Raw genomic sequence first — 27,185 nt, forward strand, 5'->3', positions numbered from 1 at the left:
CTCAGCCACGAGTTTTTTTTAAATACCGGTTTGGCAAAAGAAAATACAATGTGAGTATTACATGGCCATAAACAACTAGTCAATGCCGGATCAGTGAGGTGTGATAAGAGCGATGTAGGCTAGTCACTTTGTCCAAAGCACTTAGCCAATCAGGAGGATCACTCTGTGCACAGAAAAATTCGCGTATATATAACACACTTTCAATGAAGTATTCATGCGCTGGGGTCTGAGCAATGCGCTCAGACCCCAGATGAAAAAAGGCACGCTCTGTCGAGAGAGATAACGGGAATATGCTATCAAAACGATATCACAAATCGAAGAGAAATAATCAAGCAGGCATTCGTGGAACATTACACAGATATTTTCAGCCTTAATACTCCGAACACTGACTACTTCCGAACAGAATTCCTACCGCTGATGCCGAGGTTAGAAGATGATCTTGCGCACGCTCTAGAAGCCAGTATTACGGCTGAGGAAATTGAATCAGCGATTCTGGAGCTTAGTTCAAACAAGTCGCCTGGGCCAGACGGTCTTGGTGCATCTCTATATAAAGCCTTTAGAACAGAAATGGCAGTCGCACTTGAAAGGCTGATTAGCGAAGCCTATGAAATGAAAGCAAGTCCTCCATCCTTCCGAGCGTCCCACGTAGTACTAATTCCTAAAACGAATGATCCGATTAAGTTACAGTCTGTTGAATCATACCCTCCCATCAGTCTAACAAACGTGGACTATAATATATTCATGAAGATTTTAGCTCGACGCCTTCAAAGTGTTATTAAGTCACTTGTAGGGCCACATCAGACATGTGGCATAAAAGGCAGGTCAATCTTTACCAATGTTCACACAGCTAGAACTGTCCTTGAATGCTGTGACGGAATGTATGGGCGCGTGGCCATGTTGCAATTAGATCTGCACGAGGCGTTCGATAAAGTCGTACACGAAGTTCTGTTCTCGATCCTAGACCATATCAATGTTGGATCTGTTATTACAGAAGGTGTTAAAATGATGTACAATGATTGTATAGCGAAGCTGATAATTAATAGGCAGTTAAGTGATGGTATTCCTGTGCAGCCATCTGTGAGACAAGGCTGCCCTTTATCCCCCCTGCTTTTCGCTCTCTACCTCGAGCCCTTTTGTTTGCGGCTGCTGAAGAGCCCAAACATCCGGGGTTACACTTTTCATAAAACTGAAGTTCGAGTTTTAGCATATGCTGATGATGTAGGAGTGTTTTGTACGGACCATGACAGTGTTAAAGCAGTTGTACAAGAGGCTGTAAAATTTTGTACTGCAAGTGGAAGTGCTATTAACTGGAACAAGTGTCTTGGTTTTTGGCATGGGAATTGGCAATACAAGCCTGAGACTTTTTGCAACATGGAATCGGCAACTCCAGGCACCTACCTAGGTGTCCCCCTCGAACATTATCGAGGTAGCAAAGAATATTGGGACAATGAAGTAGTGCGAACGAAAACCCAGACCGGCAAATGGGGAGGACATAATTTTTCAATGTTTGCAAGAGCCACCGTGTGTAATTTGTTTTTAGTCGCTAAAATCTTTTATGTGATGCAAGCGTTATGTCTGACGAGGATGTCTGTGCAAAAGCTGCATAGAATATTTGCGATGTTTATTTGGGCCTCAACATGGGAACGTACAAGTCGTAGTAATCTGTTCCATAGAGTGTTGAATGGGGGCTGGGGTTGTCACATTTGTTCCTCAAACAGATTGTAAGCAGGTTTCTTTTTTTTTGCGTGACCAAAAGGATGCTTTTCTGAGAACAATGATTCAAGCTAGACTGCGCGATTCATTGCCTGATTATGTAGTGTCGTCCATGTATACGGGGCCAATGCCTTTAAGTGCTTTTTTGCGGGAAGTGGTCGCGTCTTTCCGAATACTAAAAGCAAAATTTTCTAGTGAATATCTGGCCGCTGTTACTAGTAAGAAGTTGTACAAAGATCTTGTTGTTGTATTCTTGCCTGTACCGTTGTATCGTACAGTATTTGTTTTAGGCTCAGAACGAGATGTTCTTAAGAGAGTTAAACGAATGCCGGTAAGAGCTTCTGTTAAATCTTTCTTTTTTCAACTACATACAGGCACTCTCCCAGTGAAACCGCGGCTGCAAAGCGAAGGCATTTCCGTACCTTGGTCTGTGAATTGCTTTATATGCAAAAAACCGAAGACGATTGAGCATATCTTTTTGGACTGTCATGACGCAGTGTTTTTGTGGGATATTCTAAAACGTAGCCTTAAAAAGGAATTACCGTTAAGTGCTTTCGGGATACGCTTCCTGCCATGCGCGGAACCAGAGGGAGTGCCTGTCGATGTGTTAATGCTTCTGTGCATGCACAGTGTGTGGCGAACGCGTATGGATATTACACTCAGCCACGAGTTCACTGCGTGAAAGCGGTACAGAAGCCCCTCTAGTGAATGCGGTGTTGCCTTAGAAACGCGCCGTAGAAAGTTATACAGCGGTTTATATCGGTAATTATGAGCCTGTTACAGAAGTCGCAGTAACACGAGTAGCGAAGTACGTTTCCGCTACATTTCTTCTCCGCTCTGCGCACACGCAGAGCCATTTTGCGGCAGACGCAGAAGACCCCCTCCTCGCAATGTGCGGCGCTGCCCCGACACGTGGCGCGCCACTCGCCCGCTTCTCCCCTTCGGGCCGTGCGGGGACAATGCTGGGATGCCCCACTACCCAACGCTGCGAGGATGCTCCACTACCCTTGCGTTTAATAAGTTTTCTCGCTCTCTCCCCTTCCAACTTCCAGCGTGCGTCACTCGAACTCTCGTGTTTAGGCGACGCGGCACCTCTTTCCGCTCACAGCGCGATTCCTAGGTGTCCGATGCGGGACGGACGCCTCTGACATGATCGCTGCGCCGCAGCGCATCTGGTGGGAAAGCGTCCCCTGCGATGTGTGCCGAGCTGCTTCCGAGGAGTCATGCGTCTGCGTGGTGCTCCCAAGCTAGATAGAGGACGATCCCATCGAGGCCTCAGCCCCATGATCGCGTCGGCCTTCATCGCGCGTCGCGGCCCGGCTGTCCGTGGCGATCACGATGGTTGGCTCGCGTAAATCGTTTCTCCTTCCGAGACACCGAGTTCTTTGGTTCGTTCCGCTTGCTCAGGCGCACGTTTCGTTGCCGCGCCGAACGCTGCGTTGCTCGGCGCTCACCGCGTGATTGGTGGTTGCAAAGTCCGATGCGGGGCGCCTCGTAAGTGATTGCTGCGCCGTAGCGCATTTACACCCCTTGGCGGGTCGGCGGGAACGCTGTCGCGTTCCACTCTTGAAGGCGAAGCTTAAGCGTCCTCCAATTTTTTATTAAACTTACGTTATTAAAGCCTGTACTTTATTAGTTGAATAAAGGTGTTGACGTGTGATAAGCAGCAGCCCACTGGTATCGATTGCAGTCCGTGCTGTTTATCGATTCAAATTGTACGGTGGTTATATTTGCGAACGGGTTGGTTTTTGCCTTTGTGCAGCATCACGCAGGTTCGTCTTAATTAGCCAACAATAATATCTTAGCCAGTTTATGCATCCGACATTCGATAGCCGCTACCAGACGGTCGTGCTTAAAGACGGTGAATTTTATCAGCTGCGACGTTTCACTGGCGTAATGGGTACATACACGGCTTCCGTCGTCAGTGGTGTGCCGCGTCTAGCCGCGTAATGACGGGTTGCTTGAAAAAAATGTGCTAGCTAGCGTCAAAACCCGTCGCTGAAACTGAGCACAGTCTGTCTGGAAACTACCCAAGGAAGCAGATTAACCTTGCAGCTTCTGGGTGTGTGCACCGGTGAGTCAAAAAACAGTGCTTCGCATTTTCAACTTTAAATTTCTTCGGTGCAAGGCGCGTAAGACAGATTGCTGTAGTCATTTTTTTTTCAATGTGGAAAATCATAATAAAGTTATTGCTCTTCAAAGGCAATTCAAACAAGGCTCTTGTTATTTTTCCATGTTGCTAAAATTCCTAACACGGAGTACAGTGTAATTAATAAATAGTTTTGGCTGTGTCTGCATGAATGATACACTGCGATAAATTCACAGCAAATAAGTGCAAGTGTACTTCCCGTGATACAGTTCGATTAATATCATTTGATACATAATAAGATTACTGTGTTTATTACCAAGTAGCTATCAAAAAATTTAATCGAGGCTTCGCAAAGTACAGCCCGCACAAGGGCGCCATTGAAAGAAATGCACACTCAAAACAGTGTTGTGTGTGTTTTGGAGCGTTTTGTGCACTGTTTTTGGTCATACATGAATAACAAACTCACCCACGCTCCCACCATAGTAACTGAGGTTTTCTTCTTTTGCCTCCAGCCTCTAAGATGCTGCTCATATTTGATCACCACTTTGGATTCTATTGTCTCTGGACGTACAAGTCACCAGTGAATGTGTCACCACAGAGGCAGAATCTTCGCAAGGCATGCTTCTGAACATTTCAACTAGACCTGTGATTTGTTTATTTATTGGACAAACTTTTGTTTCACCATTCTTTGCGTGCATGTTCGTCATGTCGTCATGATTTCTCTTTTCAGGAAGAAGGACAAAAGAGAGATTATTGGTTTGCAAGCTGCGCACGCCAAGCCATAAGAAGCTCAACGGACGCCACAATAACAACAGGTCCTCTTGAACTACGTGCTTCACCATGAAATCTTTGCAAGATTATCAGATAGAGGGCTGTGGGCCCTATCAGGAAAGCAACAGTCTACAGTTTTGTATCGTACTGAACGGGAATGCTAAAATTTGGCATACAAGCTTGCATGATTTTCAGGGTATTTTATGACAATCGGAGAAGTAGCACGTTTAGTCCCAACTTGTTTCTTTTCTCGTCACGTAGCGAGCTACTGCTTGGCAATGCACAAATTCTGTCATTTGCTGTTTGAAAATCGGATTGGCGGGCATCACGAACAAGTGTCAACACGCTCCTTCAGAGCGTTAATTTGTTACATGAAACTGCAAAGAATTTTAAAGCCTTCCAGACCGTGCAGTGCAATTTTGAGGAAATCATGCTTCACGTTCACTGAAACTCTGGCAGTCACTATTCACTTTATTATTCTATGTTTTATTTAAAGTACGCTCAGGGCCGTATGCCATTAAAGAGGGGAGTGGTTATAAAGCAGTAGAGTAAAACAAACAAACAATAGCAGTGAGTTTTGGTAATACAATGATTCTCCTGATTATACAATGTTAGCTAATGTAGTGCAAAAATGTTTGTTATCGGTAATGGCTATGATACCTGGGAGAAGGTGGTTCCATTCCTGAGATGTACAGGGAATGAAAGATTGAAAGAAAGACTTCGTGTAGCAAGAATCAATCCCTGCGTTACTGCAACGATCGATGCAGTTTGAAATGTACTTGAGGCCATGGTATTAAGTCGTCGTGAAGTGTGGTATGACGGAAAATTTTATGCAATGGCGAAACATGCCGACTAGCTAGGGGAATAAGTGCTGCTTAGCTTTATTAAGGTTATACTCGCGGTAGAGTTATAATTAGAAATAATGATTCGAGCAGAGTTATGTTGTACTAGTTCAAGTGAAGTAAGACTAACGCGGCTGGGATCCCATATTGCAGATGCATATTCAAGTTTTGAGCGTATTAGTGTCTTGTAAAGGTGTAGTTTTAAAGTAGACAGTGCTTTGTAAAAGTTGCACTGTAAGTACCCGAGCAGCTTAATTGCATTGTTAATGAGATACTCTATATTGGTCCAATTTAATTTATTTGTAATGTGTACACCAATATATTTATAGTACATGACGAAATCTAAGGGAGCATTGTTAAGATGGTAAGTGATATGGTTAGAACTAGATCTGGATATTGCATGTTTCATTTGCAAAAATCAGTAACTAGGCTAGCCCTGCACCATAAGAAATGGCTAGAACAGGCAACTTCACACAACTGGCTTCAAACATGACAAACCAATAAAATCAATTTTTCTTTCTCTTCAAACAGCAGATGACATACCTGAGGACAGTGTGTTCACAAAACGTTTTTAAAATATACTTGAAGTTTGGCTTAACATTCAGCCAATCAACAGTGGACAACCAAGGGAAGCCTCAGCGTGGGAACTTATCTTCGTCACCGCCCTCACAAATATGTTTTATTTTTCAAAAGTAGGCTACAGGCTTAGGCTTACCTTGCTCACCTCTGTTACTCAAGTGACGTGTTCATCTCCCTGTAACCTTTTTGCACTGTTTGAACAGGCAAACCGAGATGTCTTTTCAACATGAAACCTTAAGTTGTATTTTACAAGGATCCGTGAGCTTTAATTGGGCATACTTATATGTTTATTTAGTGTCCTTGTTTACACACAATATTGGCAGAGATCCTTGTAAGCAGTGTCTCCATAACGTTCCTCGCCTTCCTACGAGCACTCCACTTGTGACAAAGCCTTTACTGCTGCAGTTGAACACTAAATGTGCAGTAGAAATATCAAGAACACACTATATGTGATCTAAAATTTAGCATAACGTTTCTTTCCCTCTAGACTTCGCGTCTATCGCCAATGTGTTATGAAAACAATGCGACGTTGCAACTCGAGCTTACCTTGCTGACAGTACATGTTTGCTGAGCACTTCTTATGTTTCTTTTTTTAATCTAGCTGAAGTTGTCGCAGGCAGACATGATACATATAGTATGGAACACGTCAAACAGCACTGTATGCAACACAAGTACTAGTGTAGGCGAGCCCAATATAGTCATCCTTGCTTTAGCGGCACGCCAAACACGATGACAAAACATCGCTGGAATTCTGCTTTCAATTCCGTTAAATAGATTACTATCTGTGTTTCTGTATGTTGTAAACTCAGTAACTGACAGCATTAGCTCCACCAGACCTGTACGAAAACTGTGGTCATGTACTGCTTCATTCACGATTGACAATAAACAATGTAAGCTTACTTGTCTGACGTGTTTTTTTGCCAGTTAAGGCCTCTCGGTTACCTGGCGATATAATAAAGGTATCAATAGTCATTTTAGAGTATCGTACACACGAACACCGCTCCAAAAGTGGTAGCAAATCACCCAAAACCAGCGAGCGAGCAGCACAGCGAACCCCACCAGCCACTACCATAGCGGCCATATTGCCACATCCTCTATGGTCGCTGCGGGTATGTGCCAGGCAATGAAAACGACGCTGAAGTAGCGCGCAAGTAGAAAAACAGAGTGCGTTCGGCGTGGTCCATGATTCGCGTGCACGTCCTGCGTCGATCGTTCCTGGAGCGGTGGCCCTGTCCTGTTCTCTGCGGGTAATTGGTCAAGTATCGGGCGGTTTAATTTTGTTTAGTTTGTTTTGTATTTTCCTCTTATTGTGAGTTCCTAATGCCTCTTTCTTCTCCCGGCCAGAGATCTTTCCTCTGGACTGCTTCGCTTCCCACTAATGACATGACTATAGAGGCTTTCTTGCGCAGTGGCATTCACAGCGTTCCAGTGGCCCTAGTGCCGACCAATGGGGGATTCATCCGCATGAAGAATCCCAAGGTGATTCAAGAAGAGCTGCGGAAAGCAACCCCGCATTTCCAAAGCATAACCGATGTCCGACAATTTGGCAGAGGGGGCATTTTATGCTGTTCGCCTGACCAGACCTGCGTCTCCGACCTTCTGAAGTGCGAAATGTTCGTGAATCACCCGGTGAGGCCTTTTATTCCTGCTCATCTAGCTTGCGTTAAGGGGCTAGTTCGTGGAGTCGGCGCGAGTCTGTGTGCTTCCGAAGTCCTGCAGATGTTCTCCCCGGCAGGTGCCGTCTGCGTCTGCCGATGTTCACGCGTTTGTGAGAATCAAAGAACCTCCACAGAGTCGTCACCTTTGCAGGCACAAATAGGGCGTCAGAGATCAAGGCGTGGCCATTAATATACAGGGTGGAAGCAATTTCTCCCCTCCCTCTGCAATTCGTTCAGTGTTGGCGATATGACCACAGTATTAAGGGATGTCGATCGAAGCTTCGGTGCCGCATTTGCGGAGAAGGACACGATGGAAAAACGTGTTCCTCTCAGAGCGAACGATGCTGTTTGTGTGAAGGTTCCCAACCTGCGGACTGTGCGCAATGCTCTGTGAGAGACTAAGAGCTCGAAATTCTACAAATTATAGAACGGAAACGGTGTTCGCGTCGTGAAGCTCGTGCACTCACATTAGAGAAATCATATCGCTATGCTGAAGCTGCTGCTCGTCACTCCAAAGCAATGGATGCATCTCTTGGTGATGTTGTAGCTGCTGCCGTTGAGAAAGCTATGGCAAAAGCCCTTGACAGTTTGTTTACGAACCTTTCAGAGACCGTTGGACAAGTTCTCACCTCTCAGTTGTCGCAACTTTTGCATGTTACTGCACGTCCAAGTGTTGCCTCTGAAATCACAGTCTCCGATGAGAACATAGAGAAACACGTATCGGTAGAGGCCTCGCCTCGCAGTACTGATGCCTCCGAAGCTCCCGCAACTTATGTAGAACATGAGGGCTTTCACAGTCACGGATCCGGTTCAGATACCATGGAGAACATGGATTTGTATGCTAGAACTTGTAAACGTCGCGCTTCTCCATACTCCCCGAGAGCTACTACCCTCCACAAACTAAAAGCTAAAAAGAGTGAAAATAAGAGCTTATCAAAGGATGATTTCCTAAAGGATAACATTCTACAGACGGCAGTTAATACTGCCGGAATATCGTCAACATAGGAAGCTTGAAAGTGCTGCAGTGGGACTGTCGTTCCATTTTTGCTGCAGCCGCTGATCTCATATCTCTGTGAAGATCTTTCTCCTGATTTGATTACTCTGCAAGAAACTTGGTTATCCACAAAAAAGAGTTATCATTTAAAGTATTATCGCAGTTTTCGTCTAGATCGTCCTTCTCGTAGAGGGGGATTAGCATTTTTCATCTCAACAAAAATTTGTCATAGAGCTAAAATTAGTCACCAGTCATTCTCCACTGAAAGTGAGATGCTAGCATTGGATGTAACGCTTCCTGGATGCGCCCCATTTTCTATAATCAATGTTTATTTCCCTACAGGAGTCCGCAATACAGGCTCTCTTGATGCCGCGGTTGCAGCATGCAGAAAGGATATAATTATAGCTGGTGATTTTAATTCTCACCACGTATCACGGGGTTATCGGTCCGACTATTGTGGTAAACGATAGTTAGACTGGGTTTCGTCAAATAACCTTAATTGTGTAAATTCGAGAACCCCAACTTATGTATCCGGCAAATTGCGTTCGGTGTTAGACCTAACTTTTTCCAATTCGGGCTGTGTAATTTCCTCCTGGTCTGCTATTACCTCGGCCACAAATAGCGACCATCTTCCAATAACTTTTGAAATAACGCGCCCAATAAACTTGGTTGAAAAGCATGTCCGCACCTAGGTTAACTATAGTAAACTTCAAGTTTCACTGCGATCAGATTTAGAAAAACAGGTTGGCCTAAATGATGAAGTTAAGGCAGTTAATTTGTGTCAAGTGCTAAGTGACAATTATAAAAAATGCAAGTTCAGTATGCAGTCAACTAAAGGTGGTACTTATTCGCCATGTTGGAATCCGGACTGTGCACGCGAATATAGAGGAAGAAAGGCAGCCTGGAGAAAGTTACTGTATAATCAATGTCCACGTAATTGGAATGACTATAAGTTTGCTGCAGCTACATTCAGGCAGACAGTTGACAAAGCGAAATAAAATTATAACACAAAACGTTACAGTAACCTATCGCAGTCTAGTAATAAAAAAGCCCAATTTCACTTTCTACGGTCTAAAAAGATTGTTTCAGCCCTAATAAATGTAGAGTCAGTTAGGTTAACTTCCATTGAATTAGTGCAGTCACTGGAGCATATTGCAAAAGGCTTAGAGCGTCGATTCACATCACTTCGCCCTTATCATATACCGGCACCTGAACCAGCTAATGAGTATATAACGCTCACATTAGAATAATTAATGAGAGAGGTAAAGATGCTGCCAGCTTCAGCCCCAGGTCCTGATGGCATAACTACGGCAATGATAAAATTATTATTCGAATTGTCTCCCCAGGATTTGCTTAATTTTATAAATTACTCGATTAAGAATGCATGGATTCATCCAGATTGGAAGGTTGCCAAAATAATTCCACTACTCAAAAAGCCAGGCGATGGATGTTCAATAACCAACATTAGACCTATTTCTCTGACCTCAAATCTTGTAAAGTTAATCGAGTGGGTTCTTTATGGTCACATCGATAGGTGGATAGGCGAGAACCAAATATTAAGTGATCCTCAAATAGGATTCAGGGCCGGCTACTCAATTTGGTGTGCTCATGTTGACTTGGAGAGTAGAATTCAATTCGCTCGCCGCAACAACCAGTATGCGGCCCTAGTGACATTAGACATTGCGAATGCATATGACAGTGTCGACCATAGTACTTTAATCAACAGACTCAATAGTGTGAATCTTCCACAGTACCTAAATGGATTCAAAATTTTCTAAGCGGACGAACATTTTATTGCTATCAAAACGGTGTTTCTTCTAAAAGTTACAAACATACAAGGGGCGTTCCTCTAGGTGCAGTACTTTCCCCAGTATTAGTCAATATTTTACTAAATCACATGCCGACACATCATGACGTACAGGTATACGTATACGCTGATGATATCGCATTTTACACGGTATCGAATGATATACATAGCCTTTATAAAACTTTGCAGTCGTGTTTGAATCAGATTGAAATTTGGCTAAAATGAATACAAATGTCGCTAAATGTCAACAAAAGTGCGATCATTGTCTTTCCCTTAACTTCTCCGATCCGAATAACACTGTCATATGGCCTGGAGATTATTCCGCAGGTACATTCTTTAAAATATCTGGGAATGATTTACACCGAAAAGCTTAATTGGCAGACACACATAGAATACATCGCATCTAAGGGAGCACGCGCTGTTGGTTTATCACGAAGAGGCTGCAGCAGTCGTTTTGGAAAGCGCAAGGAGTCCTTGCTGATGGTTTATTGTATGTATTTCCGCCCCATTCTAAAGTTTGGATGCGTGTTATTTTCAGGAGGTGCTACGTATAAGTTACGTCCTCTGGTTCTTTTAGAACGCGAATCACTACGTCTGTGTCTCGGCCTTCCAAAATTTGTAGCCAATAATATTTTATATCATGAAACTCACCTGCCTTCTCTTCAAACTCGATTTCGTATACTGACAGTCCAAACATTTCTAAACATCTATGCTTCTCCCCAGAGACGCTCCTACTATATTTTTACTCGAGAACCAACTACATTATTTGAGAATCCATGGTCCAGACTGCATTGTCCCCAGGTAGTTTTTGTGCAGAAGCTATTAGAGCCATTACAAGTATCAATCCGTGATGTGGCTTTTCAAAATTTACCTACTTCGACTGTAAGTGTGGGATTTGGCGATATATTTCCCAATAACGCTAAGCTCCTACCTATTCGATACCTAAAACGTTTATTAGATGAGCACCTTGAAAACCTCCAAATAAATGCAGTAATAGCCACAGATGCTTCTGTCAATGAGGAGAAGGCCGGAGTGGGCATTTTTTTCAACATCAATAAATTGGTCTTACTCTCTTCGACTACCCGACTTTACGCCAATATTTCAAGCAGAGTTATTGGCAATCATCCTAGCTCTACGGAAACTTACCACATCTATTTCTTCAGCCGTAATCTTAACCGACTCCTTGTCTGTTTGCTCCGCTTTATCTGTGCCTAATTCAAATATCATTCTCCGAGGATTTCATTCATTCATTCCCCAACATTTACGCCTCATCGGGTGCCAGGGCACGTGGGGCTCACATTAAACGAGTCAGCAGATGCACTAGCAGCGGCATCTCTTAAAGGCCCGGTACTGAGCATCCTAAAACCTTCGGCATACGTCACTTCTGCAAGATTAAAAAAAATTTCCATTCAAGAAGTACATGCGAAATCATATGTGTTAGGTAACGTCGCTTTTCAGCACCTTAGATTTCCTTGGCACAGCAGATGGTGTGCAACAAGAAAATTTGAAGTTTCATTTACCCGTATGCGTTGCCGAATACCACGGCTTAATTTCTATTCCCATAGGTCTGATTTGGCACCTTCTCCTAAATGTTTTTACTGCAATGAACCCGAAACTATGGATTATTTCTTTACAGAGTGTCGTAGGTTCAACGTGCATAGAAAACGACTTCTAGAAGGTCCCTTCCGCCAACTTGGATTAGCCATTACGCTACCTATCATTCTGTCTCTGGGGGCGTCGGCACTAGGACACTGTAATAGGAACGTATGTGTTGCCATATATAATTTTATAATGGAAACAAGGAGACTTCCATACTAATTTGAATGTTTCACTTCCCACAACAAGAAACCAAATATATTAAATTCTAATTTTAAGAAACTATAGCATGAAAATTATTATTAACGACTAGAATTCATTTAATATCTCATTTTCAGTGAAAAAAATCCTATTTAGGTATTTATTCTTTTTCAACCCACTGCCTCCCGATTCATGGCCAATCCCCCGTAGTGGGTTGTGCTATAACTAGAGGCACCAAACCAAACCAAACGACGTCGCGTTGACTGCGCTGATAAAGTGCTTTTACACGTCCTCGACACCGGCTTTCCCGTCTTCTACTAGGCTGTGACACTGGTGGAGGTGCTGAGTAGGATTGCCTCATGCTTGGCACCCCTTCGCGGAGCCATACCTCGAAAACGGAATCACCTACCTTCGTCGACACTCCTGTTCACCGGTACAGTCGCCGCCTGCTAGGCCTGACGCCCGAGCTCAACCCTTTGCAGGACCCTGCAGGTACGCGTCTACCTACTTCAGCCATGGCTACTGCAACTCCATCGCAGGTGACGCTACAGAATCCTAAAATCCCAGAAAGTTTCCATGGTGACGCTTTTGAAGATGCCCAAAATTGGCTGGAGCAAATTGAGCGTTTCGCCAGTTATAATGACTGGGGCTCCCAGCAATAGCTGGCTAATGTCTATTTTGCGCTTCAAGACAGTGCGCGAACGTGGTTTTGAACCGGGAGAGAAGTTTGACCACATGGGATGCTTTCCGCACCCAGCTGCTAGACACATTCACTAGTAGCGACAGACGAGACAACGCGCAGCGCCTGCGCGAATCCCGTATTAAAAAACCAAACGAGAGCGTCGCCATGTTTGCAGAAGATTTGACCCGCCTTTTCCGCAGATCAGACCCTGAGATGGCCGAAGAAAAGAAGTTACGCTATCTCTTGCGCGGAGTGAAGGAGGAACTGTTTGCCGGACTCGTGAGGAACCCACCGACAACAGTGTCCGAATTTACCAAGGAGGCTACCTCTATAGAACGAGCACTACAGCAACGGTACCGCCAATATGATCACAAGAACTCACCGGTGAATGCTTCAATTCTACTTGAGAGCTGCGGCACGTCTCTGCGTGAAGTCATCCGAGAGATTGTGCGAGAGGAGACCCGGCAGCTCGGTATTTCTCCTATGGCGCCAGCGGTGGCTTCTGTCGGTGATATCGTTCGGGAGGAAGTTCGACAGGCCTTTTCGTCGCCCGACCAGCAGGCGCTGCCGCGACGATTAACCTACGCGGAAGCTGTCTGTCGTCCACCCCCCGCCACTTCGATGCTGCTGACACCGTCAACCACTACGACGAAGCCATCACCGCCACCCCCGACGCCCTATTGTCGACAGCCACAGCCGCCGCCAGCTATGCCGTATCGCCGCCAGCCGATCGCTGCGCCTCGGTCTTACGGCGAATCCTCTGCCGGTTACCCGATTCGAAAGACCGATTTGTGGCGCACCACTGACCACCGGCCGCTATGCTTTCATTGCGGCGAAGCAGGACATGTTTACCGCGCTTTCCACTACCGCGCAGCTGGGTATCCAAGGTTTCCCAACTGCAATTACCCTGTGTTTGATGCTGCACGTACCTGCGACGAAAATACTACCAACTTTCGGCCGGAAGATTCAGCGACGCCTCGACGGCGTTCCCCTTCTCCGGCTCGTTACACCCCACCAACCCGTCATGATTTTCCTGACGCCTCTAGGGGCAGGTCCCCCAGCCCGCGCCGAGGAAAGTAGAGGCAGCGACCTCCGGGGGTGAAGTTGCAGACCGTCTAACTTTGCACGAGCCCCCATCAGCGACGACCGACGACTCTAAAACTCCGACGACTCCAACCACACCCCCTGTAACCGACGCCGTCAGCGCCGATCTTGACATTTGCATTGACGGCCACCAAGTGGCCGCTCTCGTCGATACTGGTTCCCATTTTTCGATAATAAGTCAAAAGCTGGCCGACAGGCTGAGAAAAATGAAGACGTCGTTGACTGGGCCCAACATCAGAACTGCCGGCGGCCAGTGGATGACGCCTATTGGAAAATGCACAGCCAGAATAGTAATCGCCGGTGCAACCTTCGTCGCCACCGTCGTCATTCTCTTTGAGTGCTGCACAGAACTTATATTGGAGGTGGATTTTTTGAGAGATTACGGTGCAGTGAGTAATGTCCGTGACCTCGTCGTCACATTTGCTACGAGCTCAGACGACGTCGACCCCGCGGAACACCAGCGACCCCGCTTACGTATCGCCGACGACGACGTAGCGCTTCAGCCGCGAAGCTGTTGCCTCGTGCCTGTTATCTGCGACAACCTGAACACCGGGACTGGCGTCGCCGAACACATCGACGCACTGGTACTGAGTCAAGGCGTTTCCATCGCCAGGGCCGTAGTTAACGTACACGACGGGCGTGCTCAACTCCTACTGACGAAATTTACCAGGGAACGTCGACACATTGTTAAAGGCACGGCGAACTTCGACGAACTTACCTCAGTAGAAGACTGCCTCTCAGTGGAGCACGCGACGTCCACCGTGGCTATGCCTGCCCCTGTGGTTGACATCAGTCCCACCTTGTCGCCCGTCGAACGCAACAGCCTTCTTGAGCTCATCGATGAGTTTAAGAGCTGCTTCTCATCAACGTCACGTGTCAGCCAGACGCCGCTCACTAAGCACCGTATTGTCACCGAAGCCGACGCCAGACCAATTCGGCAGAATCCTTATCGTGTAGCACCGAAAGAGCGCGAGGCAATACGAACCCAAGTGAAGACGATGCTTGAGGACGGGGTTATTCGGCCATCTAAGAGTCCTTGGGCATCGCCTGTCGTATTGGTGAAAAAGAAGGACGGTAGCCTGCGCTTCAGCGTCGACTATGGAAAACTCAACCACATCACTAAGAAAGACGTTTATCCGCTACCGCGTATTGACGATTCACCGGACAGGCTACGAAACGCACGTTACTTTTCGTCGATGGACTTGAAAAGCGGCTACTGGCAAATAGAAGTTGATGAGAGAGACCGTGAGAAACCGCTTTTGTGACGCCCGACTGTCTATGAATTTCAGGTGCTCCCCTCCGGTTTGTGTTTTGCGCCAGCAACGTTTCAACGACTAATGGATACGGTACTCTCAGGCCTCAAATGGCAAACCTGTCTGGTGTACCTACGACATGATTGTTTTCTCCATCACATTCGAGGAGCACTTACGGAGACTAAAGGCGGTCTTTGAAGCAATACGCTCAGCTGGTCTAACTTTAAAACCTGAAAAGTGCCATTATGGCTTTGAAGAAGTTCAGGTTCTCGGTCACGTTTTTAGTCGTGAAGGTGTCCGACCTGACCCTGATAAAATCTCTGGCGTTACTATTTTCCCAACGCCATCAGATAAAAAGGCCGTGCGACGTTTTCTAGGCCTTTCCGCCTACTACCGACGCTTTATTGCGGAATTTTCACGCATCGCATGGCCATTAACACATCTCACCACAGAAGATGTCCCCTTCGAGTGGGGCGAAGACCAGAAACGGGCATTTCACGACCTACGGCAACGGCTGCAGACGCCTCCCGTGCTCGCACACTTTGATGACGACGCTCCTACGATTCTTCACACCGACGCTAGTAATGTCGGCCTTGGCGCAGCGCTTCTACTGCCGCAGGACGGCACCGAAAGAGTGATTGCTTACGCCAGCAGGACGCTATCAAGGACGGAGGCTAACTATTCCACTACAGAAAAAGAATGCCTCGCACTAGTGTGGGCCGTCCTGAAATTTCGGCGGTATTTGTATGGTCGGTGTTTCACCGTTGTCAGTGATCATCATGCACTTTGCTGGCTGGCTAATTTAAAAAATCCAGCTGGTCGGTTTGCGCGCTAGAGTCTTCGGCTCCAAGAGTTCGACTTCACAGTTGTCTACAAATCAGGGAAATGACACACCGACGCCGACTGCCTTTCTCGGTCTCCTGTTGAGACTGCAGTGCACGACGATGATGACGCGGCCTTTCTAGGAGTGGTAGATACTGTCGCCGTTTCACGCCACCAACGCGAGGACGCAGAACTGGTTCCTCCTTTCGATTACTTGGAGGGAAAAACAAGCAGCGTGCCGAGGTTATTCGCGAAAGGGCTGCCTTCGTTTTGCTTGCGCCACGACGTTCTCTATAAAAAGAACGTTTCACCTAGTGACAGCAGCTACTTACTTGTCATGCCCGCATCTCTTCGCGACGAAGTCCTACATGCCTTTCACAACGAGCCGACCGCTGGTAACTTGAGTTACACCCACACATTGGCAAGAATTCGGCTAAAGTACTATTGGCCAAGACTTGCGTCGATCGTGAAACGTTACATACAGACATGCCTGGATTTCCAGCGCCGCAAAGCCCTACCCGGCAAGCCAGCTGGGCTGCTGCATCCTGTCCAGATACCGCAAGCGCCGTCCGAACAAATTGGCATGGACCTGTTAGGTCCGTTTCCGCTGTCTACTGCCGGAAATAGATGAATAATCGTCGTCACAGATCACCTTACTCGATACGCCGAAACAGGTGCTATCCAACGTGGAACAGCAGCCGAAGCAGCGCGATTTTTCATCGAAGCCGTCGTCCTAAGGCATGGCGCTCCCGCACTGGGCATAACGGACAGAGGATCTTCGTTCACGGCTGCGCTTCTGGACACCGTTTTGCGACTAAGTGGTTCCACTCACCGAAAGGCCAAGGCTTATCATCCCCAAACCAGTGGGCTGACAGAAAGTTTGAATAAGACTCTGGCAGACATGATGAGTATGTACATTGAAGTCGACCACAAGAACTTGGACGAGATTTTATCATAAGTTACATTTGCGTATAATACGGAGCGCCAAGAGACAACACGCGTGACGCCTTTCAACCTCGTTTACGGCCGGGAAGTGACAACAATGTTGGACGCAATGCTGCCACACGAGTGCGGTGAGAACGAGACTGGTGCCGAGGAGTTTACGCAACGCGCAGAGGAAGCCAGGCAGTTTGCGCGTTTCCGAATCTAACAACAACAGGAATACGATGCCCTACACTACAATATTCGGCACAGACCCGTCACATACAACGTCGGTGACCAGGTGTGGGTCTGGACTCCGATTCGTCGGCGGGGGCTGTCTGAGAAGCTCCTGCGAAGATACTTCGGCCCGTGTACAGTTCTGCGCCGCATCAGCGATGTGAATTATCAAGTTGTCCCCCACAGCCATAACTGCTCCAAACGCTGGCGGCATCTGCCCGAGGTTGCACACGTGCTTCGTATGAAGCCATACTTTTCCTCATGACCTCAACTTTGCACCGTCTGTGCACAGCCTTCGGACGTTGGTGCATCGGGACGATGCCTCCTTTTCAAAGGAGGGGCAAATGCCACATCCTCTATGGTCGCCGCAGGTATGTGCCAGGCAATGAAAACGACGCTGAAGTAGCGCGCGAGTAGAAAAACAGAGACAACGACGTCGCGTTGACTGCGCTGATAAAGTGCTTTTACACGTCCTCGACACCGGCTTTCCCGTCTTCTACTAGGCTGTGACAATACTGCTCACTACGTAATGAGGGTGATAATACAGCCAGCGCCATCTCTAGGTCGCATACTTTAGTTCGCAGCGCCACCGCTACTCCTATTTCTGTTGCACTGTGGAAGGTACAGTTTCCCTTCTCTAAATTTGTATAGGTGTTCTGTGGCGTGCGTTAAAGAAAGCACGTGCTACCGTGATTTCGTTTGCGCATCGTGTTGGTTCGCGCATTGTGTTCACCTAAAATGGACAAAGCAACCTTCAACGAGGTCGTAAAAACTGAAGTGGAGAAGAGTCGCGTCCTGTGGGACGTACGCAACCGCAACTACAAGAACATCAAACGTGACCAGGCTTGGCGAACTATAGCAGATACCCTCAGCGTAGACGGTATAGCACATGTCCTCAGCTTCTCCTTTAATAGTAGCAATCGCCTCTTCTGCTTGGTAGTAAGCGGCCGACACTCTATGTTCTATGTGAAGTTTCGAAAAAAACTGAGTACAATGGACGCAGTATTAGACACAGTCACATGCGTCGAACATGGACGAACGTGTAAAAATGTGGCCGTCGCAGTATTCTTAGATATTCTGAGGGCCTTCGACGCTGCAAGTCACATGCACGTGCTTGCAGGTATGTATGACTCAGTTGCGGCGATGTTAAAGTCTTGCGGTCTTGAATTATTGGAAGATAGGTGCAAGAAGCAGAGAGTAAAAACGTTATTTCAAATAATTCACGGCGAACTAAAAATTAATAAAGATTTGTATTTAAAACCTCCAGGCAGACTGAGCTCCCGCTTAAATCATAGTGCAGCTATTCAACCGTACTTGTCCCGAACCAATGCCTTTCGTTGTTCGTTCTTCCCACAGTCAATAGAGCTGTGGAACAAGCTGCCTGCAGAAATTGTTCGCAGTTCTGATACTGCATTGTTTACAAATGCAATCAAGGTTCTTTACTAAAACTGTACCACGTGGATATTGTAAAGTGTTTTTCTTTCCTTTTTTCTCTTTTTCCTTTTTTCTGTTTGTGTGCGCGCGGCAGCTGGTTGAACATTTGAATACATGTCTTATAGTCTGTATATCGTATCTTGTATTGTATCCGTAGGACACTGTAGTGCATGTGCATATTTCTTTTGTATCTGGCTGTCTTGTACGAACGTATATGTAACATCCCTCCCTGTTATGACCCTCAACTGAGGGTTGACAGTATTTCTAAATAAAAAAAAATAAAAAATGTTAGAGCGCCTTATGGCCGAACACTGCAGGGAATATTAAATTTCTTAAGCGAAAAAAGATATCTATGGAAACAATTGAAGGACAGAGCAATTATCACATCAACACGCAGGGCATTCCGCAGGGCACTGTTCTCAGTCCGTTTTATTGTGATGGGAATTATATGGACGCATTTATGCCGGTGGCATCGCCGCCGCCGTGAGGTTCCGTGTAATGTCCAAGGGCGTCGCCGCACCCCGCATGCTGCATGTGCGAGCGTGAGAGGGTAAGCCGGCGAGCGCGGCGTAATCCCGTGTACCAAAGGGAGGTAAGCGGGCAGAAAGTGCGCCGTCTTCCATCGCGTGCAAGGCTCCGAGAAGAAGGTAGGGGGGGGGGGAGGCGTTCTACTCCGGGCCGCCGTATCTTGAATCAATCTGCGACGGGACAGAGTCTTCTACGCGCTCTGTTTTCGCCGCTTATTTCGCGTTGATGCGAGAGGCAGCGCGAAGGTCAGTTCGTTCGCTGCCGCGATTCGTCACTCCACCGTTTTCACAGCGTTTCCACGGTCATGGAGTGCTATGTGATCATGTTTGCATGCGCGCGCGTGACACCACGCTTGTTAATTTAGTTAGTATGACTATGTTTACAAGTTGGCCGATAAAACTACCATCCGTACTTCGTGTAGCTGTCCACTAATCTGTTATCGCAATCGATGCGTCGCCTTTCGGGCGAAACTGCGACTTCTTTATTCAACTGTGTCATGGCAGCCTTGCCACAAAATCTGCTGTCTAGCATGCAGTGCTCTCTGTACGCAGATGACGTCTGCATATGGGCCTCTGCATCTCATATACAAGAGATTAAAACTACGCTGCAAAAGTCTAGATATTATCGACACCTTTTGCAGCTAAGTTGTTTAGGTGGACGCTGTGCCGTCGTCGTCGGAGTTCGCTAAAGCTATCATTATCAGCAATGCCGCGAGCGTCGTGGTCTTCTTCCACAGCTGGCTCCGTTGCCGCTCGTCATTCCAGTGTAAAATTTCACTTCTGCCGTCGTAATGGGGAGGCCGTGTTTACGGGGGTATGAGCCATTCCTTAAAGGGGTATGAGCCATTCATTGCCTTACGTAACGTACAGATTTCATCATGAAGCACACGGCTGTGATTGTAAAATGTAAACGCCGTTATCTGCCGTCAACTCAGGAGCAAGCAATGCAAGATTCAACGTCTCCAGACAAAGCATTGCAAGCGGAGGAGGCACACCGAGCAGTGCAGACACAAGAGACGACAACTCAAGATCAAGCGGTAGAAGAGACAATACAAGACCAAGTAAATGCAACCATTATACACAAAATTTAAAAAAAAAACAATAAGATGGCTTTCATTTCACGCCAATCCTTGCTCTCATTATTGGCTCACTAAAGAAGGGCGGAGCAACTTGCATGCGAAAAAAAAAGCACGGCAAAACACGGACAGAAACCTAACGCGCAAAAAGAAATATATACTACTGGGAGAAGCACAAAAAAGCACTCCTAAAGCATGCTCACCACGCGAAGCACTCACAAGAGAAAATGAAGCGAAAGACGAAACAAACGATTTAGAATGTAGACTGCTTGTGAAGTTTGACTTTCATGGTGTGACACTCGGTGTAACATGCACAGCTTCGGTGTTCGGCCATCTTCACGGACTGGAAGGGACGCTTGAAAGGCAAAGTTTGACGTTCGTGAAAGAGCATACATTTCTCGACGCTATTCTTGACCGCCAGAAGTCACGGGCATCACGAGTCCGCGCAATTGAAAAGCCAGACCAATATGATAATAAACGTAGTTCGCCGACTAACTGGCTCAGCACGGAAGGGGCGGGGTGCGGGGGTTCAGTCCCTTCATTATTAGAACTTCATAACACATTCATAAAGCTAAATATTGCTTATTAGGCACCTATTCTACATGGTTTATCGCATGTTTCAAAGGAGCAATGTCTTCAACATTTACTGAAAAGGCACCCGAGAGTGTGTCTTGGGATCCCGCATGCAGGCTACCTCGAGTAATTGCTGAATCTCGTCACCCATCATTTTCAGCCATGCGAACGCTTGAAACATGCCGACACGTTTATCGCATCTTAACTCAATAAGGTAAGCATCCATTAAACCTCGCGCTTGGGGAATGAAGCAAAATCAATATTGGCGATGTTGTTGAAGAACATAAACTAGTATTACCAAGCTCTGAATTATGCAAAGTGGATTTTAGTTACCCTCCTTGAATCCTAAGATATTAGTATCGGTCGAGGGGATTATATGTCTAATAAAGAGACATGACAGCAGCACGGTAACTGCTACTATTCCAAATTTTCTCATTATAACCACAGTACATCCACGTGTATAAAGGCGGTTCATGTCATAAAAATATCTCTTCTGCTTCAGCATTCGTCATTCCATACTTGGCGCTAGAGCAAACATTTAAATTATCCCGAGAGACATCTTGCAGCCTAACATAGATAATTGTTTGCAATCCGGCGTGCTTTGAGTGTCATAAAATGAGTAAAAAAATGCGCGAGAACGGGTTATTTTTAGCGATTCACAAGCCCCTCTTGCATTACTACAAAGGAATAAGAAAAATTCTTCCAACACTTTACTAGTGTATGGGACGCTCAATGAACGAACTAAGGAAAGCGGAATGAACCAGGTGATCGCATTTCAATGGATACCCGGACGTTGCAATATTCCCGGTAACCCTGCAATGGACACGGGTACAAATCGGCCGCACAACAACGCAGAGGCAATTAATCTTCCTCTTTCGCGCGAAGAAATACGTGTGCTCTTGAGACATATCCTGTCGTCCCAGCAATACCTCCCTATTTTGATCAGCAATCTAAAAACTCGGAATTAGGCTTTATCGACCCATGTACAAACCTATTAATTCCATCAAATCTGGCAGAAAACAGAAAATTTGAAACATTAGTGCACCGCCTTAGCTTGGTGCTTAATTTATACGTACCGGTACCACTTGTACAGTGCATTTATACTGTGCACTTCTTATACAGGGTAAAACGTGCCTCTATAGTCCACAGTGTTCTTCTGGCTATCCAGACGAAAGTGTGCATCAACTCCTCCTCGAGTGCACAAAATATGATTCACCACGAAGGTTATTGCAAGCAAATTTGTGGCTTTTAGATGGAACACTATTCACTCTAAAAAAGATACTTGCTCCATGGCCAATAGCGGGCCTTCAGAAAAACACACTTCTTGGGTACTGTAACGTAAAACTATTCGAAACTTTTCTATTTTAATTCTGTAATGTGCCCTCCGCAATTGGTAAAAATTTTGTTACCCCACCGCCACTTCACCTGCCTGTCACGCGACGTCATGAAAACCGCGATAGTTTCCCATCTGATACGACGTATACACGATGATTTTGCATGGTTCGACCGAACAAATGGAAAATAGTTATTTCTGATTCGACGCCTTTGTGCCATTAGCCCTCGGCTATTGGTAAAAAGTTTTCGAGCTGCACCCACTTCGCGGCGTCACAAATCCGCAAAAACTCACCTCGTCAAAGTGATGTGTATGCATTAAAGGTGCATTAAAATGCTGAACAAAACTCAATTTTCTTCTGAATAGCCGCAGCCTTCCCCGTTCCGAAAAGCATAAAATGGCTGCCGCCGATCGCTGAGGCACTGGCTACTTGCACCTGCCGGAGAGCATAGGTTTATTTGCGCATACTAAAACTTTCTGCGTAGTCGTGTCACGTTTTCGAGCACTTTCGGAACGTTTACGACCGCGTTCTGCCAACTCTTCTTTGCTGAGGATCCGTTTTAGTGTCATTCTTAAGCTTCCGTTGCATGCCGCCGCGATTTTCGATCAGCCACCCCAAGCTAAGTAAGGGAAACTGGACCAATCGCAGACGCCGGCACCACCCTCTTCATCCGGTTATGGATATTCAGTGCAGTGGCTTGGCCCCACGGAATGCCTTTCCATTTGAGCGTGCCCCTCGCCTCTTGTGAGCCAATTAGATGAGGCAAGTCGCTCAGTATAAGCAATGTTATTTGTTTTTCAAGCAAACAAAAGTGGCTTCCTATGACCAAGCAGAGTGTTTGATTGGTCTGTTCAGACAAGCCTGTGGGTGACCGCCCGGTGCTTGCCCCTGCGGTTGCGCAAATTTGACGTCAGGAGATTCGAATAAAAACACATTGGAAGAGTTTTACGTTATATGGCCCTTTGACAAAGACATTTTGGGGGAGTATTAAATTTCACTCTGTCCTAATAAGTTGAGTGTTAAAAATGATTTATGTGGTGATTGTGTTTTTTACACTAAGTGTAATTGTGTTCTGTGTATTGGCCATTCAAAATATTTGACTTTATACATGAACACGTTTACTTAACTCGTGCACAAAGTCTCGTAATTCGTGTACTGTTGGACTGTATTGTGTTTGTACATCTGATGTTGAATCGAGGGCCATAATTTGTGACATTATTCGCTCTTTTTGCGCATATTTCCTTCATTCGCTAAGTGACGAGAGCAAGCGGTGCCGCCATAAAGGCGCCAACCTCTTCAGTTTATAATTTCAATAATAAGAAAGTCTCACAATGACTATTACAGGTAATAAATGTGACTCGAGCAATACGGTGTCTCACTGCGTTGCTTCGATGCTAATCACATTACTGTGGAAGACATCGTCAGATGGGTTGTGCCGTGATTTGTTTTTCGTTTCTCTCATGTATTTATGCAGGGTACAGTAATAATGTGACGAGCAAGAGAATAGCCGTGTGCAGCTTGACGAGGAGACGGGCACAACAGACGCAGAGCGGCGCGCGCACTCCTTCCGTAGGGGGCCGCATCTCGCATGCCATGCGGTGATCGGCATTGCTTTGCCACACGCCTCTTGTGTGCAGTGCGTAAGACGCTTCTTGGCACATAAAGGGACGCCCTATGAAGAACCCGAGCTGATTCGACGCGGCCAGCAGAGGCTTCGTCATACCCCGCTGAGCTGCGCCCACGTCTTCAGCGAGGATTTTAATGAGCGTCCGAAGCCACGCAAGGACGAACGCTTCCCAGTGGCTTCCGCCGCGAAAGCCCGCGCCGCACGCAGTGCCATGAGGTGAGGCACCGAAGCACGCGACTGCTCTCATTTCACGCGTGCGTCTCCAAATGCGGCAAAAGCACGCACAGATTGCTGACGCATCTAAATGGAGACTCGTCGGTGTTGCGCCGTACACTCTGAGTAGCTGGCAACACTGTGCGTGACCCTAACTCCGGCTCATCAGGTACGTATGTTGCATTTTGAGGAGGAGCTGGGCAGGAGCACTAAGTATGTTTACAAAAATCCAGCCTATTTCATGGTGCTGGTGGGTTTATTTATTTATTTATTTATTCAGGTTTCCGTCAGGAACATTGAGTAAGAGTAACGATTGTATCAAACTAAAGTTTAACAGAAGCAACGCAGTATCACTCAGTACAATGTGGTTACATACTACAAATAAAATAAAGGTTAACATGACACAAGTACACTATAGTTACAAAAAGGTTATCGTTTGCAAAGGCGCGATAACGCAAGAATGTAAAATAGACACGGGGAGGAGAGAGCATGTGCAATACGCCGGCAATAAGCGCACGGCAACAACGGGTACGGTGAAAAGAGAGAGAACGAAATGGCGAAAATACGTTTTCACACTGAAGCATAGTTACATGATTTAAGTCGTATAAAGCTCTTGGTTGCAGAACGATGCGTGATCGGTTGCTGAAACGATTTCGTCGGGACGATCATTCCATCATGTTATTGCTGTGGGCAGTGTCGATGAGTTGAATGCTTGCGTGTGGCCGTAGATGCGTTTCAAAGAGCGATGGTTGTTTAATCGATTGAACATGCGCACGGGGGATTTGAGTGGTAGAGGTGAAAGATAAGCGCACTTTAAATACATGTGTAGCAAACAAACAATAGCGACTGAACGACAGGTGTATAAGCATTCGAGAGTATTATCAGTTTTTATTTGAGTTATGCTGAGATGACAGCTGTATTTTTGAGAGATGAAATGAGCAGCACGGTTTTGTATCGCTTCGATCATTGAAATTAGGTATTTTTGATGAGGAGACCAGATTGATCAAGCAAACTCGAGCTGAGGACGGTCGTATGTTAGGTAGGCAAGTTTACGGACATTGGTCGGGCAGTTTCGTAAATTACACCGTAAGTAACCCAAAGTTCTGGAAGGCTTGGCGCAAATGGTGGGGATGTGCAAGGCCCAGGAAAGATCATGAGTTAGATGCACACCCAGGTACTTATATGATGGAACATGGCATATAGGTATAGTACCAAAGACATATGTAAAGTTAGAATTATTGCGTTTGCGACTGAAGGTTATGAGCCTGCATTTGGATAGCTTAAGGGACATAAGCTACCTTTTGCACGAATGGGAAATAATGTTAAGGTCATTTCGCAGAGCGATATCGTCTTTGACATCCGTAATTGTACGATATATGATACAATCATCCGCCAATAGGCGGATGCATGAGAGTTAAGTGGTAGGTCATTAATATAGATCAAAAATAAAAGGGGCCCTAGAACACTTTCCTGAGGAACACCGGAAGATACATGGCAACGGGGGGAGGAAAAGTTATTAACCACTGTGAAGTATTGACGAAAAAAAAGGAAATTGCGGATCCAAGTTAATGTAGGTGAGTGTAGTCTAAGGGCTGATAATTTGGATATTAGTCGACTGTGAGCTACGCGACCAAAGACTTTTGAAAAAGCAAGGAACATGCAATTAGTTTGCTTATTGGCATCCATGCTAAAGCGTAAGTCGGTGGTAAATTCCAATAATTGCATGTAGCAAGAAAACTATTTTCTGAATCCGTGTTGATTAGAGAAGAAAAAGTTGTTTGATTCTAGGCGACTGACAACATGGGACGCGATAATATGTCCCAGCAGCTTGCAACAAATCCATGTGAGCGCGATCGGACGATAATTACAGGGTGAATAGCTGTTGCCACTTTTCAACACAGAGACAATTTTCGACACCTGCCAGTCAGCTGGTATCTTTCCTGACGCTAAGGATTGGTTGAATAAATAGGATAATATCGGACTAGAAATTGAAGAGGTATATTGTAATATTTTAGAATTGATGTTATCTATACCGGCAGATGTAGACACCTTTAGGTTAGCAATGAGACGTGAAATGCCATCAGCAGTAATGGCAATGGGTTCCATAAAGCGCCAGTCATATTCAGGTACAAATGATATGTTTGAATGATGTTCCCGTGTAAACACTGAAGAGAAAAAAACTTAATTATGAGTGGGCATTCGCTGTCCGAAAGTGGTGCTTGGTTAGCATCGTGCAATGAAGTATGATCCCAGTCGTTGTCAGAGGACACACTTCGCCAGAACTTTTTAGGATTGTTTTGAATGAGAGAGGGCAGGTCGTTGCAGTAACACTTGTTTTTAGCCTTGCATATTGCTTTGGCACACGTTTTAAGGAATTCTTTATATTGTTTGAACACCGAAGGATCACACCCATGTATTGTGGCGCGGTACAAGCGCTTTTTTGTGTTTCGTAGTCTACGTAGCGATTGATTGAACCAAGGATTTTTTCTGTCGTTGTTCTTAATGTTCGTTGTTCGTTTTCGTGTAGCTGTTCTTAATGGAACGTGGAGATCAATCATAGCTGACATTTGGTTTCTATACAGTGCCCAGTTTTCTTCGGTTGTGCGATCAGTAAAGTTAGGTAAAAGTGTCTCATTAGAAAAGTGTTCCAGATAAGAATTTATATCAACGTAATTAGCCCTGCTGAAGTCACGAATGTTTTCGGTGATTGATCCTCTGCGACGTGAAGTATTATCTGAAGCAATTTGTGATCACTGAAGACATCTAGGTGAGATATTGTTTATACGGTTTCGGGGGTACTGGTTAATACAATATCAAGTATATTTGATTCTCGAGTGGGCTTGCTTACAACCTGGAACAAATTGAAATCTAAAGTAAGGTTGAGAAAATCTCGAGTGGCGGCATGATGAAGGCAAGGAAAGCCAGTCTATTTGCGGGAAGTTAAAATCACCGAGAAGGTATACGTGATCTGAAGCGAAGCTGTCCATAGCATCAATCAATATTTTCTTTGTTGGGGTCAAGCATGCTGCCCAGACAATCTCACGAGATGAGTTTCTAGGGATGGAAAACGAAGTAAGAGATTTCTTAATGCCTATCAGCACGCCGTCTCCCCGTCGTACCACACGATCTTGC

The 27,185-nt window shown here is 45.8% G+C and overlaps 1 long non-coding RNA gene across 5 annotated transcripts in view; it reads left to right on the plus strand.

The window, feature by feature from the left end:
- Positions 1 to 27,185, plus strand: part of LOC142586037 (uncharacterized) — a 415,255-nt gene that overhangs the window by 358,836 nt on the left and 29,234 nt on the right. For all 5 annotated transcript variants that reach the window (XR_012829185.1, XR_012829184.1, XR_012829187.1 and 2 more), the window contains one exon: positions 23,688 to 24,222. This is a non-coding gene — a long non-coding RNA (uncharacterized LOC142586037). The remainder of the gene's footprint in view (positions 1 to 23,687; positions 24,223 to 27,185) is intronic.

Source organism: Dermacentor variabilis, chromosome 6 (genome assembly GCF_050947875.1).
Source record: "Dermacentor variabilis isolate Ectoservices chromosome 6, ASM5094787v1, whole genome shotgun sequence".
In the NCBI taxonomy this organism is placed as follows: domain Eukaryota; kingdom Metazoa; phylum Arthropoda; class Arachnida; order Ixodida; family Ixodidae; genus Dermacentor; species Dermacentor variabilis.